At 49.0% G+C, this 14,405-nt stretch overlaps 1 protein-coding gene across 1 annotated transcript in view; it reads left to right on the forward strand.

Annotated features, from left to right (window-relative positions):
- The window catches only part of LOC126541527 (uncharacterized), a 73,483-nt gene continuing 59,078 nt past the window's right edge, over positions 1–14,405 (forward strand). The window contains exon 1 of the mRNA XM_055076716.2: positions 1–192. The gene's annotated coding sequence lies outside the window, so the exon portion shown is untranslated. The remainder of the gene's footprint in view (positions 193–14,405) is intronic.

Genomic DNA, 14,405 nt, shown 5'->3' on the forward strand with positions numbered 1-14,405 from the left:
ACGCCTGTTCTCGGGCCAAAGTCTCCCTTCTCCCCGATTGTGCAGGAGGTCGCCGAAGCTGACGTTGCGGCATTAAACTTTTGTGGAAAGGTGAAATAATTCTTCTTACGTTTGTGAGGGGGTTCGAGAGAGGATATCCAGAGTACAAGCAAAGTTCATGCGAATCCAGTGGAGGTCAGTGCTAACCGAAAGGTAAGACGCTATAATTCAACGAAAGTCATCCGTTAATAAGTAAATTTCCCTCGTGGCCGGCAGCGGGTATCGAATCAATGGCAAATTGCCCATTTTCACCTGGCAGCACTACATGCCAGTCACTGAGCTGTCGTCCATGTACGCGTATGCATAGACGGCGGCAGTTTTCGCGTAGATGTGCGCCACGTTTATTCGAAGACAGCTGGATCGTGTAGGCGCGTATCTCAGAGAAAGAACGAACCAGAAAGCCTTCGTAGACACGCATAATTTATATGTGGCATCGAGTGCGGGCTACTAGCGATGAAAAGACAGAACAACTGCATAAAAAACGCCTGATTGAAGAATATGTCGTCGATGTCGCTACGTCGACCGCCAAAATTTCTGGGCTGTCACAAACACGAGGACGAGAGTGTGAATGTTAGCGGCAACACGTTTCATGTCCGTAGGACAACGTACTCAGTGTTTCTGCGAAGACTTTAGCAATCTTTAAATTTCACCTGTGACGGATAAGATAATTCTAGTCCTTAAGCTGAATTACTCAAGGAGGAGGACATTATTTGCATGAGGCGCTGAAATGCATAATTACTAAATATAGGTAAGTGAGCATTTAAACAGTTAGCTCGCGGCACGTATATTGCAATTTACACATTGTAGCCGGTGAGACTGCAAGGCATATCCACGTGAATAAAATTATGTATGTTGTTACGTTTGACCGGCGGGGGCTGGCGCTCTTCCGGGAAGCATCCACGGCGGAAAGGCGCCACCACGTCTGCTGCGACGACTCGCTTTGAAAGGACGAAATCTGCCTAGCCCGCTGCGATGACTCTCTTTGTGAAGACTACAATGCGCGAGTCAACAGCCCTTCGACGCCAGCAGGTCTGCGGCGACGACCTGCTTTGTGAGGACACGAATGCGCCACGTCAGCACGGGGGACGGCGCCGAGATGTCTGGACGTAGTCGGCGGTGCAAGTGTTCTTAGTGTGTACGCCGACACCGTCATGATCTGATTGGAGCGGGGGAATTCCTGGAAGAAGACATTTGGTGGTGCCGTCTCACGCAGCTTAGAATGGACAGACGCGGCGGCCATCGTCTGCGGCGTCGACTCTGGGATAAAGAGGCGCCTGCTCGGGTCAAGCACCCTGTCTGCGAGAACCCGCTCACCTCGGTGTGATCAGTGCAACCGGTGTGGAAGTGAGTGCGTGAACCCTCCCCCTCAAAGGCGGGTCGGCTACGATGACTTTGGACGCTGCGCTTGGTCGAACGGCCGTTTTCCCTCACTTAGGGATCTAGGGAGGACACAGTGTATTTAAGGAGCCGTTTGTGGCTCCTCAGTGTGCATTCCTCTTTCAGTCATGTTAGACTGATGAACTGTAACGTTCTCATGCAGATGCTGTAAATAAATCGCATATTCCTCGTTCTCGCTAAGAAGCAGTCCTTCCCTTCAACAACGTCCTTAGCGTGGATGAGTTGGACGACGGCATGGGCCAGCTACCTTCTATTTCAAGCCCGACCCCAACCATCACAATATGGCACCATTTTCGAGGATGCATGCCTTCAAACTTGGCCGTAGAAATGTACTGTCATTCTAGCTACTTTTGTAACAAAACACCGTCTTATGCATTGAAGCACGGAGGCAACTGGACCACCAATCTATTCATTTGCCAAGTTCAGGAATTAATATCTCTAAGCTGGTGTCATCCTGAGAATTGGTTCCAAGTGGATCCGCCTAGTGAACTCCCCAGCTACAGTTCTAAAATTGCAATATGTGCCGTAAGATAATTAGTTAAAACTTGACGAGTGAATTTTAGTAATTTTTCAATTATGCATTTCGACTTCTCGTGCAAAAAATGTCCGCCTCTTTGAGCAATACATCTCAAAGATTGGAATTGTTCTATATGCCACAGGTGATCTTAGAAAATTTACAAAGGCCTTCGCAGAAACACCCAGTAACTGCAGGCTCGCTAAGCTACCTGCCACAGCTTCTGGTAATGGCCGGCCGCCTTGACTGGAGCAACCAAGTTGTCCAGGGCACACACGCCAGCTTACAGAATGCGTATAAGATGGTCCGAAAGCTGTTCTTAGCCACAGTTAAGAGGTTTAATCATTGTGTTATTTGTGCAATACGCCTGCTGTATAAGGAGCAACCGCGACAGGCTATACCGGCGCCCTTGGCCCGAAGTCGGCCCATCCGTCTGAACGTGACGCACACTCCGCATATACAGATGGCCACCAGCTGAGGCCAGATAGAGACGCTCAAGACAAGGCGGGCCGGACAGCACGGGAGTCTATCGTGTCACCTTTGACTTCACGTTAATGGCCTCGCAGATCCTTTATTACGGAGCAGGGGCTGCACGCTCGCTAAGCTATGCCACAGCTGAGGGAAGCAGGAACGTAGGCAGCGGATCGAGGCGTGGGACGCTTTCTTTTACAACCCCTTGACGGAACTGCCATGTATTTGCGCTCCTTCGCAGCCGCCCTCGTGTGAGCGCTTATCTTTCGCCAACCCACCAGACGAGACTCATTCTGGTTATGGCGATCATTTTATGCGTCTGCGCTGCGCGCGCCGCCGCACCTCGTTGTCACTCTACGGCAGTCCTGCATTTAAGCGCGAAATCTGCTTGAAAATAAAAATCGAACGTAAACAAAGTGAACAAATAAGTGTCCGCGGTGGAGGGTATAGACCGAAACAGAAGCAGTAAGCACACAGAAAACTCACTCGACAAGTGCGTACGGAAGGATGCGCCAGACGGGCAGACGCCACACGTGCACGTATCTGTCGCTGTACACGTAGTGGTCGCTTTGAATCCAAAGTAGTCTCGACTCGTTCACTGCTCTTACGCGTGGCACGCTTTTTTTTCCCACGCGTATATGGCGCGGCGCGCGAGACGCCGTTGATCGTTGGGTGAATGAACTGAATGCCCTGCTCTAGCTTATCGTAACGACTTGAGTGCTGTCATGCTTGTGCGAGAGCATAATACGAACCGAGAACTGAACGTATGGAAATTGAGCCGCTTTAAAAAGAGTCGCAGTATCGCCCGGGAGGCGCAGGATTGATAGCGATAGCAATGTATAAGACAGCTACACGAAACGAGGTTCTTAGCTTTACCGGCCGTATAAATTTCAGTAAACATTCGCTTCCTAATTAAATTAACAATCACGCTGTCACGCGCGCACAGGTAAGCATGAACATACTTCACTTGATGGCCGCGAACACTCGCTGTCACAACGCTGGTGTGATGAAGAGCGTCCGCCTCGGGGATCGAACGCTTCGGGCTACCTATCGCTTCAACGCGTGTCCGACACGTGATTAGACGACCTTCAACACTAGGCGCGCGTAAAAACAGCGCACGTCGATTGATCAACCACCATGGCTCGCCCCAGCTTTGCACCCACCGCAGCTGGATTACCTCCAAGATATGGCGTGGGGGAGCCCGCGCATGCGCTCAGCCGCGCCGACAAACACGAGTGGCCACGGGCGGGGTGGAAGAGAAGACGCGGGCTCTCATCGCACCCCCCGCACCCCACCCCCCACAACCCCGCTGGCGCGCATTTGATCACGTGACCTCCAATAATGGGCACGCGTGGGAACGAGAGAGAGAGAGAGGGAGAGAGGTCGCAGAGGAAAAGGGCGCTATTTCTGCTTCCCTGTAGGGAGCACGGCTCAGCGCCTGCGCAGAACGGCGCGTATCGAGCCACCATCCTTCTCGGCTCACCCTCGCACGCTTTTACTCGCAACAACAGCAAACAACGGCTTTACGTGGAACCTCACGGCGATGACGAAGGCAAATATTCGCCTGAAGTGTCCATATAATTGCTAGAGCAATAAAACATGTAGCAGTGGGTTAGACGCGCCCTCGCATTGTTCAAACGAGCGACGGAACGAAAAGCAATAGTCATAACGTTAAATATAGGAAGACTATAGCATGAATTAGAGAGCGAACACGGTTTCCTCTAATATTCCAGTTGAACTTAAGAGGAATTAAGGAGTATAGAGTAGGGCAAGTAAAGGTAACGGCGGTCGATGTAGGAGCAGAACGTGCGTCAAGGAAAATGAAATGCAAATAGATTCGGTAAAAGATTAGATGGAGCGTTTACATAAGAAATTGGCATACATAAGATGGAGTCGGCTAAGGCAGGACAGGTACCAACGCATATCTCTGAGAGTAGCATTACTCGAAGATAAGTAAATCAATAATTATGACGCTAATTGCAGTTGTCACATGTAAAGATACATTAAGAGCCGTACACTAATGCATGTAGTATAGTGGCGTTATAGCTGATTCTCCTTTGTTGCATGACCTGCTGTTGCATGCTATCAGTTTCCTTGCTGGCGGCATGGAAATGGGATGCTGCCTTGTCAGTTGCCTACGGAAGGACTGACAACAGAACTAACGTCTCTAATTGAGTGCTATCACGGCCACCCTGGCACCATGTACGCGGGCAATTTCCTCTAAGACTGATATAGGTGGAAATCTGTTGTTGCGAACAAGCGCGCCATGAACATTACTACATCGACGTCCTTCCATTACACCGGCATTACATCGGCGCCCAACGAGGAATCGGAACATTCTTGTTGAGCGTCCACATATGTGTGCACGGATATCCCTGTAGTAGTGCCATTCCTTACTAAGAATTCTTAGAATTTTCTTTCTTTTTTTTCTTTCTTTTTTAGGTGTCGGGATATCACAAACTTTTTGTCCGTGTATGCGAATTCTTTGTCCGTTTTGTCGACGACATTCTTATTTGGGCGTTGGAAAAACGCTTTTATGTAGCACGTATTGAGCAACAGAAAGCTGTATCGGGAGTTTTTCATGTAGCTCTACAATTTTCTCATTGAGACTTTTAATCTAATTACACAACTTGAGAAGGTTATGATTAATTAAGACTAATTATTTTATCAGGCGGAATGAAAGAAATAATCGGAGTATCTCCTAGCGACGGCAAAGAACATTACCTTGCGGTTCTGTCCAGCTACGTGGTATATGCATATTTTTAATGTTTTGCTCAAGTTACGTGGGACACCCTTTGTGCTGATAGCTCTACTACATCAACCAGTTCTGGTGGCGCTGTAGTTATACCAACAAGGGGGAATAATCCAACGCTTCACGACTTCCCATATCAGTACCTCGCGGCTCTCCGCGTTGGGCTTCATGGAATTAATACAGAGAGTCCTGGAAAATGGACCGTCTTCTACGATTTAAGGCCGTCCTTACAATGTTTGCAGTCGTTTCTCCGACATCGAACTAACGTTCAACTGGCGTGCGAAATCGCGGAACTTAGCCATCGCTTGGGAGAAAAAGGCCATGATATCTCTGTTCAACTTATACCAGGCCATTGCGGTATCACTGGAAATGATGACGCAGATAAGGCAGCTTGCACATCAAACCAAGAAAACCGCTGCGTCCCCATTTCTCTATCAAGTACAGAGGCTGCGAAACAGCTTCGCGTTCTAGCATGCACATTCTCGTTAGCTGAATGAAATACCGCACATATATACAAGATGCACCAGACTGCAGACTCAACCCATAGCTGCAACTCGGACCTCCGGCGGGACTGCACCGACGCGAAGCGTCTCTGCTGTGCCGGTTGTAGTTGGGAGTTGCCTCCACAAAAGCTTGTCCAGCACTAACTGGAATGGCCAACAGTCCTCCATGTGATGTCTGCGGCTTCGAGGAGAACATTGACAACCTATTGTGCCAATGTCCTCGATTTGAAGCACGAAGACAATCTATGTCCAACGCATTCGGGAAATTACGTGAGCGTCCTCTGAGTGAATAGACAATTATAACACTGTCCCCACCGATCATTGGCTCATAAGACAGTGAAGGCACATTTGTGCTTTCTGAGAACGTGTGGTTTGTGCGAGTGCCTTTGACTCGTGGTTTTGACTAGTGCTGTCTGTGCACGTCTCTCTCTCTCTCTCTCTCTCTATCTCTCTCTCTCTCTCTCTGTATATATATATATATATATATATATATATATATAATATCCCTCTCTTTCTTCTTTCCATTCCCGGACTCTTGACTGGCTAATGCCCCTGTCTTCCTCTCTCCCTCTCTCTGTTTGTCCCTGTTATGAATGAGAAGAGACAGGAAACACATCGACTAGAGTGCGATACAAAAGGAACTCGGTAGTAAGACGACTACAGGATGGCAGGTAAAGACGACACCCCGATCCCCCTTCGATGAGAAATTTATCGGGTAATAAGGGAACTTTCGCAGGTTATTGCCCTGCAGCGAGGTCCAGTTATGCTGTTTTAACGAGGGAGATCGTCGAGTCAGAGTCGTAGTGGTGAGAGTTAAAGCACGAGTAGCAAGAGACGTTTTGATCTTGCTGATCAGACGAATACGACGGCGAAATTTGTAAGGTCAGCTCTTGTAAGCCTTGGCCCCATAGATCTCGCCTCCGAATTCGTCGGAGCGGAAAAATCAATGTATATGGGGCCAGGTCCTGTGAGACCGATACCTGTAGGACCAGATCTGTAGGTCCCAGATTCACGTAACTATGTTCAAGCACCCGCTAATACTGACGGGAACGCTGAAAGGAACTTACATAGAGAAAGAAAAATTGCGCAAGACGTGGCTACGGATGTTTTTTTTTTTTTTTTTTTTAGTTGCGGCTGTTAGAGATAATAAGTGAAAGTGGAACAAATAGGAAGAGTAACAAGGCCGTGAATTAGCACAGGTTGGTTGAAAGCGTTCTCTCTGTTGACTCAGGGGGCCCATGTTTTCGCTTTGACATCACTCCACAGAAACAGCAAAAGAGATTGAATGCACCCTCTCCATGGGAAAGTTGTAGGGCTCTCGACACGTCATTTCACTCATGCTTGCCGCAGAGTGGTCGTGCGGCTCGGTGAGGAGCAGCTCGCAAAAGTGTTTCTCTCTTTACGTGTCGAACTGTTGCAGCTGAAAAATATACTAGAAGAACAAAACGCGGAAAGCAAACCGAATAAAGTACACTCAGATTTACAGCGAGCGCGTCCCGTTGGCCTCTCTCTGCAGCGTCAGTAGGCCAAACCGTTGGAAGCGCCGAATGTCCGCTTCCTAACATCATCACCAGAAAGCTGGGAATCTGTCTAGTATGATGTTTCTCGCTCATGGTGAAAGTGCGGGCAAGGCTGGCGCTATATACTGGCATTCTTGAGCTCATATGTCAGAAGATAGCCAGTGGGCAACGTGGGCACGTGAAAGACGCGTGAAGGAAATGTCTTCCTCCGGAACCATGACAAGACCGAACACGCCGGTGCACATCTGTATGTAAGGATTGCTTAACTCGATTCTATTCCTTTGTTATCATCCACCGTTCACTGCCGGCCGATCCCGGTGATAAGATAAGCGGAGCGGAGCTCGGACCATTGCCGAAGTATGCATAGCTGTCCCTGTACACTCTAAGAAAAGTTTACACCCTTTGGAGTGTATATTTGCCACAACGATAATCGTCATCTGTATTGCCTGCATTTCCTATCTTGAAAACGCTGCGCTCGTTACTTTCCTGTCAGGAATGCTATGTCATGCTGATAACGCGCATGCCATTCGTTACTGGAAAGTACCGGGCTCGCCGCGTTAAAGAAAGGAAATGTGGACAAGACAAATGACGATTATCCTTGTGTGGCAGATATACACCCCAAGGGGTGCAACTGTTTTTAGAGTATAAGTGGCTCCCTGAGCGCGGAAATCAATAGGATTGGAACAGGACCGTCACATTATCCCGGGCCTCATCTTTATTCGTTTAGACACCTCTCTGAGCGAATATGTCATATTCGTAACCTCGCATCTTCTCCGAACATTTAGCGCGTTTAAATTTCGGTTACTCAAAGCGCACACGAGTCGCCGACCACATAATGACTACGTAACGAAGATCGAGCGTATAAACAACAAGAAAAGCATGACTTCGACAAATGGCAGGTAGAGTGGCGTGAAAGGATGTCATGAATATCGAACAGCTACCTTCACATCCCTGCATTAGTGTTTACACAAACACACTGGCAGTGCCGTCACGAGTCAGGAAACAAAGAAGGCCCTGGCGACGGGCAGAGTAACCTATGGAGTAACGGCAAGAAACAAGGACTTGCAACATGTTATGTGTGACGACCGCCGCTATCTTGTCATCGAGACGATCTCTGAAGGCCGCACAACGCTTGCTGCGCTACTCGAGCTTGTAAATGCGGCACATTTTTGCCCCGTGGAAAAGCACCACCGGAGTGTTTCGCGCTGCGAGTGCGAAAGCGGTCTCTATGGGCCACAAGCCTTAACCAGACTTTGTGAAGAGATTTATTGCATTTGTAACCCGCCGTGGTTGCTCAGTGGCTATGGTGTTGGGCTGCTGAGCACCAGGTCGCGGGATCGAATCCCGGCCACGGCGGCCGCATTTCGATGGGGGCGAAATGCGAAAACTCCCGTGTATTTAGATTTAGGTGCACGTTAAAGAACCCCAGGTGGTCGAAATTTCCGGAGTCCTCCACTACGGCGTGCCTCATAATCAGAAAGTGGTTTTGACACGTTAAACCCCATAATTAATTAAATTATTGCATTTGTGCATGTCTGTGAGTGTATGTGCGGTTTGTATGTTTATGTTACCATATGTACATGCCATAACTATCACCAAGCACCTGGAATAGCATGTCAGGCGAACAGTCAGGGTAGCATTTCAAGCTTTTCACTAAATTATCTCTCTCTCTCTCTCTCTGTCTGTCTCTCTCTTGAATGTAGTTGAGCGTTCGCCAGTGCGGTTCATGCCATGGCTGCTCGACGATTCGTTGACTGGCAGAAACAGACAACATGACGTGTACGCCTAGGCAGACAAGTTCACCTTCTTGTTTTTATTATTTCACTGTGCTGCCCTCTGGCGCACGCCGTTGGAAACATTTTGGAAGGGTGCCAGAACTTTCGATTTTTGATTTGTGTACCTGCACCCACCTTGAGCGTGCGTCGGTTGTGCCTTTCGTGGATCGCGATTAATTATTAATGGCTTCTCCGCGGCACCATGTCGTTCGTGAAAGTTATGTAGCACTCACGGACTACTCGGTGAGAACTTGAGAAGGCACGACTGCGCTATTGTGCTAACAGTGTGGCCGATAAAAGAATGCTGAGGTTCCGTCTGCCGACGCGGCTGTCTTGGAATTTGCTGTTGCTGATTTCTGGCCCTTGCAGTTCGCTTATTCGGTTTCGTTTACACATTCATTAAACATTTCGCATATTCAACAAGCCTTCGAGTGCATCCTTCCGCGTCGCATTTACCAAAAAGGTACATTTGTTTACATCAACATACATAGCTTCAGAGCGTTTTTAGCTTCAAATATTATATGAAAACGCGTCGCATCGCTGATATGAAATAATGTGAAAACATATGATCCGCATTGTTTCATCCTGAGACGAGTCAATGTGAGCGTCGAGCCCATTAAACAACGGCGACTGTGAACCAGATATATATATTACGAGTAGTTATTATTATTACTTATTGTTTGTTTTCTTTACCTGCATCATAGTTACACTGTGCGCTTTCATGAAGTATTATTAGAGGAAACTATGCTCGCATAAGCGCTCAAATGTCGGCTGTGTACCCTCGCGAAAACGCGGATGCCATGGCTGACGCCGTTGGTAACTGAGCGAGGCGGTTGTTGATGCTGCTGTACCGAATGCACCGTCTCTTGTTTCCCACTTCACGTAGAGATAAACAGTGCATCGCTGGAATTAAAACATGTGTCGGGATAACAACACGTGCAGACCCACCCATCTACGTATAGCGAACGTGACTGGCAGCCTTCGGTAAACGGGACGTACAGATGTTGGTACAGCGCTGTCACCGCTTCCAGCGCTTATTGTGTGTACGCTGTGCGAAGTGAAGAGTAGTTCATTTCAAGCCGCTAAGGCCATAGCTGAACTATAAAAGCAGTTTCCTTCGGCCTAACTGCTTTTCAGCTCAGGTCCACCGGTAGCCGGAGTACTAAATGAACGGCTCCGTTATATGCCTAACCTTCGCTGTGCAGGCTCAACATCGGCTCATACTTCCTGTGCACGGCTTGATCGAGAGGGTTGAAGTTTGTGCATTTCAACTTTGAAAGCACGCTCCGACTCATTTTGAGCGCTATATATATATATATATATATATATATATATATACAAGCGAGGGCTCTGCGGCTGTCGCGTTGTTGGTTCGGCAGCCGATCGCGCGGGGGTCGGTCGACGGTTGGTCGGCAGGTTGGTTTTGTCGGTGCCGTCGACACGAAAGCCCGTCGCACAATACGACAACGCGACTTCGTCGGTTGCGTTGTGGTCGCGCCGGTGTGATAAAATGGTCTCAACGACATACTGTGCTCAATAGTCGGCCAATCGTTGGCGTCGGTGTCTTGTCGGTCTCGTATCGAACCATGTGCAACCGCACCTTAAACGAGTACGTGAAGTCAGGCACGCGTTGCCACCATCAGCAAGAGAGGGCCGACGCTGCAAGAAGACTTCGTCAGAAGCGGGATTTTTTTTTAAGCGTCACCCCTGGTTAACGCAGGGGCTTTTCGATAAATTTCTTTGTCATGAATGACAGGCAGCTTCTGCGTGGTTCACGGTGCAGTCAATCCAGACGAAGCCCTGGCCGCTTTCCATTTTAAACGCGGAGTTGCCGTCTTAGGCTACAGACGCACGCTTTCGGCACTGCACTATCGCACACTGTAAAAATTTTTGCGCCCTTAAGGGTGTTTGCTTGTCACACGGGTAACACCCCTACTGTTAAGGCCTCACAAAAATAAGTTTAAGAGGCAAGATGAAATTGCTGGCGGAAACCAATGATGGCATCTTGTTTCTCAACTTTTTCTTGCAAGTAAAAATGATGACTGCTGTACCATGGCGACATAATAAGTGCATTAAATAAAGTTTCATATCTATCCCTGTGAAATTCTCCTGTCGGATATTTATGTACGCCCAAGGCTGTCAGCATGATTACATAGTTTTCAACTACGTCTTTTGTCATTGCACGTCTAGTTACAGCTCCGTTGTCGTCCTCTATAAATGTTTTAAGGCCCTAACGGTAGAGGTGTTTCCCGCGTGACCAGCAAACTGCCTTGAAGATGTAAACATTTTTACAGTGTGGAGCTGCCGTTGGAGTTGCAACGCGGTACACGGCGCGAGTGTTTGCAGCGTCTGTGCGCGTGTTAGAACACAGCTCTTAGGTGCCCGTTCCTGCGTTGAGCGTCGGCATCGGCGTAACCGAGCGAACAAACACAGCGAAGGACGAAAGAGCGAACGCGAAGCGCAGCGGGGGATGAAAGAGGGCGAGAGGCGCGAGCAGGAAAGCTGTGGAGGAGGGTGTATAGCGGAAGCAAAGGACGAAGGCGGAGAAGGAGAGCATGGCGAAATGATGAGGAGGAAAGTGGAGCGCTGCGCGACGGCAGAGACCAGGAATGCGCCGAGCGCGTCCACCGCTGGCGTGGGCTTCGGACCCACTGTGCATGCGCTACTTCGCCTGAGCCGCCGCCGCTAGAGAGCGCACTCCGTCCGACCCACGTAAAGTCCCTCAATCATTTAAAAGTACCGCCAGGCTTTGATCCAGCCGACAACGCCTGCGATAGGCTGATCGGTGGCATGTGACCTTGCTCCGCCCCTTTGCCGCCATGAAAGTTCCTGCGCGCCGGGCGAAGAGCGCGCGTTTAGCCTGTTGTGCTTTGCACATCGCTGCGATAATTTCGTTCCGGGAGGTCCGAAATGCCTTGTTGCTGTGCGGTTGGGTGCGGAAACCGGACGAAGGATGGCAAGAAGTTATTTTGCATCGCGCGCGGCAACCAGAGCCTAACCAGACGAAAAGTATGGTTACACAGAATTGCACGGACGGACTTTGAACCGTCGGTAACAGCACGACTATGCGAGGCAAGTAACATACAACGATACAAAGCTGCGATAGAAAGTATACACGTGCGTGTGTCGAGCGGTGATAGTATTTCACTCGCGTGCATGAATGTTGAGGGCCGAAGTTTGTGGAGATTACTGATTTTAGTGCATTACGAGCCCGTTGACTTAGCAAGTGCAGTATGACCTAGCATGCAAGTAAATAGTGGAGCAGACACGCATTAACTCGCTGACAAATATCCGCATTGCGTTACGTGCGATAAAAAATAAAATTCAGCAGCGAATTCTACTTTTACACTTTCCTCTGTTTGTGCGCGCGTTGTTCTGCGCTTTACAACATGTAAAATGTAATTTCCAATATCCTAATCGTATTTTGTGCATTGCATATGTGAATAAATATATTGCTAAGTGCCTGCATTACTCTGTTTTTAAAAACGAATACTGCATAGCCACAGCTACTGGCCGTCAAATAATAAAGCGTAATACAGTATATCAAAGTACATTACATACAGCTGCGAGCTCGTTCCTTCCAAGTTTCCCTTACACTCGAAGATGTTTTAGTAATCGGCAATGCCATTTTACTGATGAAAAACACACAAGTGCAAATGAACATAAGAAAAACGCCACAAGCGATACACGGATTGCCAGCAAAATACAGTGCAGTAATAGCTGGGTCAATCCGCGTGCGTTTCGTATAAGGGCCCTCTAATTCTTACGGGGCTTTAGCGGTGCACGGAGGCGAAAAGGGATAAACACAACAATGCGCGTCATGATTCGAGTTTACGCGGCGACGTCGCACGGTTCACGAGAACAGTCAACCACATTCACACACGCGCACACACTACGCTCGATGTTGGTGTGCCGCGAGATCAGATCGCGCTGGCAGCCCGAACACGATCGAGGAGACACGCGGACACGATCCATACCGCCTCTTCATCATGTCACGACAGTTGCACTGGCTCGTAGCATTGAACCACAAGACACAGCAGTCGTCGTGTAATCGCTACACGACAGACACACTCAGCGACAAGAAGACTGTTGGCGCACTCGTTTCCACAAACACACAGGATGTTGTTTAGTTGCCGTGAGGGTCGCGCGCTTTGAGAATCGCACGTTTGAGCTACGTTATGTCGAAAGTTTTCCGGTCCAAGCGACTGTCAGCCTTCATTTTTACACGACTTCTTCGTTCAATGCAACCGCTATGTGTACGCAGCACACTTACATGCAAAAGATTTCACAGAGCATACGGGATTAAGCGTAAGCAATCACCAAGGCTCGCGCGGTGATTGAGGGCAAACGAACGAAATGTAAACACGCGGAATCGAGGCGACCAAGCCCTCATTACGCTCTCTTGAGCTATTTTCTTGGAGCACTCATTTAAAATTAAAGGACTAAATTTAGCAGTTCGGGTCCTTCTTTAGTTTTTCTCCACAGTCAGGCACCAGTAGGTTTTATTTCCGCGCGTATGCAGATATATTTTCACCTCACGAATGCCGCGGTTTAGCGTGGGCGCCGTCTGCTACAGGAACTTCCTAGGTGGCGCGCGCGGCAGATGTCGCTACCTTGGAAATTATAGAGGGACCTTAGACCCACGCGTTCCCGTGTTTACGCTTTCTTTCTGAACAATGAGCGAACGACCGGTAGAAATGGTTCGCCTGCTGCTGCTGCTAAACGAGCTGCCCGAGCAGAGGCTTAGCACAGCCGCCGAGAGGACTCTATCGTTCAGAATCAAATTCTGTGCGATAATATATAGCGCACGAAGCTACCGAGAGACAGGCGAGGCAGTAACGGCGCTGTACTTATCTCTTCATTTTCTCTTTTAAAACCACTCACATACTGAGAGACAGGGTCTCTCTGCTGCCCCCGGCGCCGCCTATAGAGCCAGGCCATCAATTGACAGGACATTCAACAATGTTGTCACATACACACAATATACCTCGAATTCAAACCACATAAACAGTTGCGCTCAAAAGTCACGTTAGCGAGTATTGTAATCGCTGGTCAATTCATTCTTTCAGTGCTGCTCTAAGGCGCCCGTGACGGCGGCGAGCGTCGGCGTCGGCGTACCTCAGCGTAACCGAGAGCACAGCGAACAAGCGCAGTGAACAAGCACAGTTATAATGGCTTATGTAGGAAATGACGCTTAATTCCGCAGCCCTGTAGGGAGCACGGCGTAGCGTCAGTGAAAGGGGAAGCTGGAAATGAAGATTAGAGGAAGGGAAGAGAAGGAGAAGCAGCAGGAGTCTCCTCCATTCATGGAGGATGCCGATGATGAAGTCAGTGGCCGGCGGGTACGGGCGCTTAGCGGTAGGCGGGGATTTCGTTCGCCTACACAAACTCCAAGAGGGTGCGCAGAGGTCGGGGGGGGGGGGGGGGTAATGG

The sequence above is a fragment of the Dermacentor andersoni genome, chromosome 2 (genome assembly GCF_023375885.2).
Source record: "Dermacentor andersoni chromosome 2, qqDerAnde1_hic_scaffold, whole genome shotgun sequence".
NCBI classification, from domain to species: Eukaryota; Metazoa; Arthropoda; class Arachnida; order Ixodida; family Ixodidae; genus Dermacentor; species Dermacentor andersoni.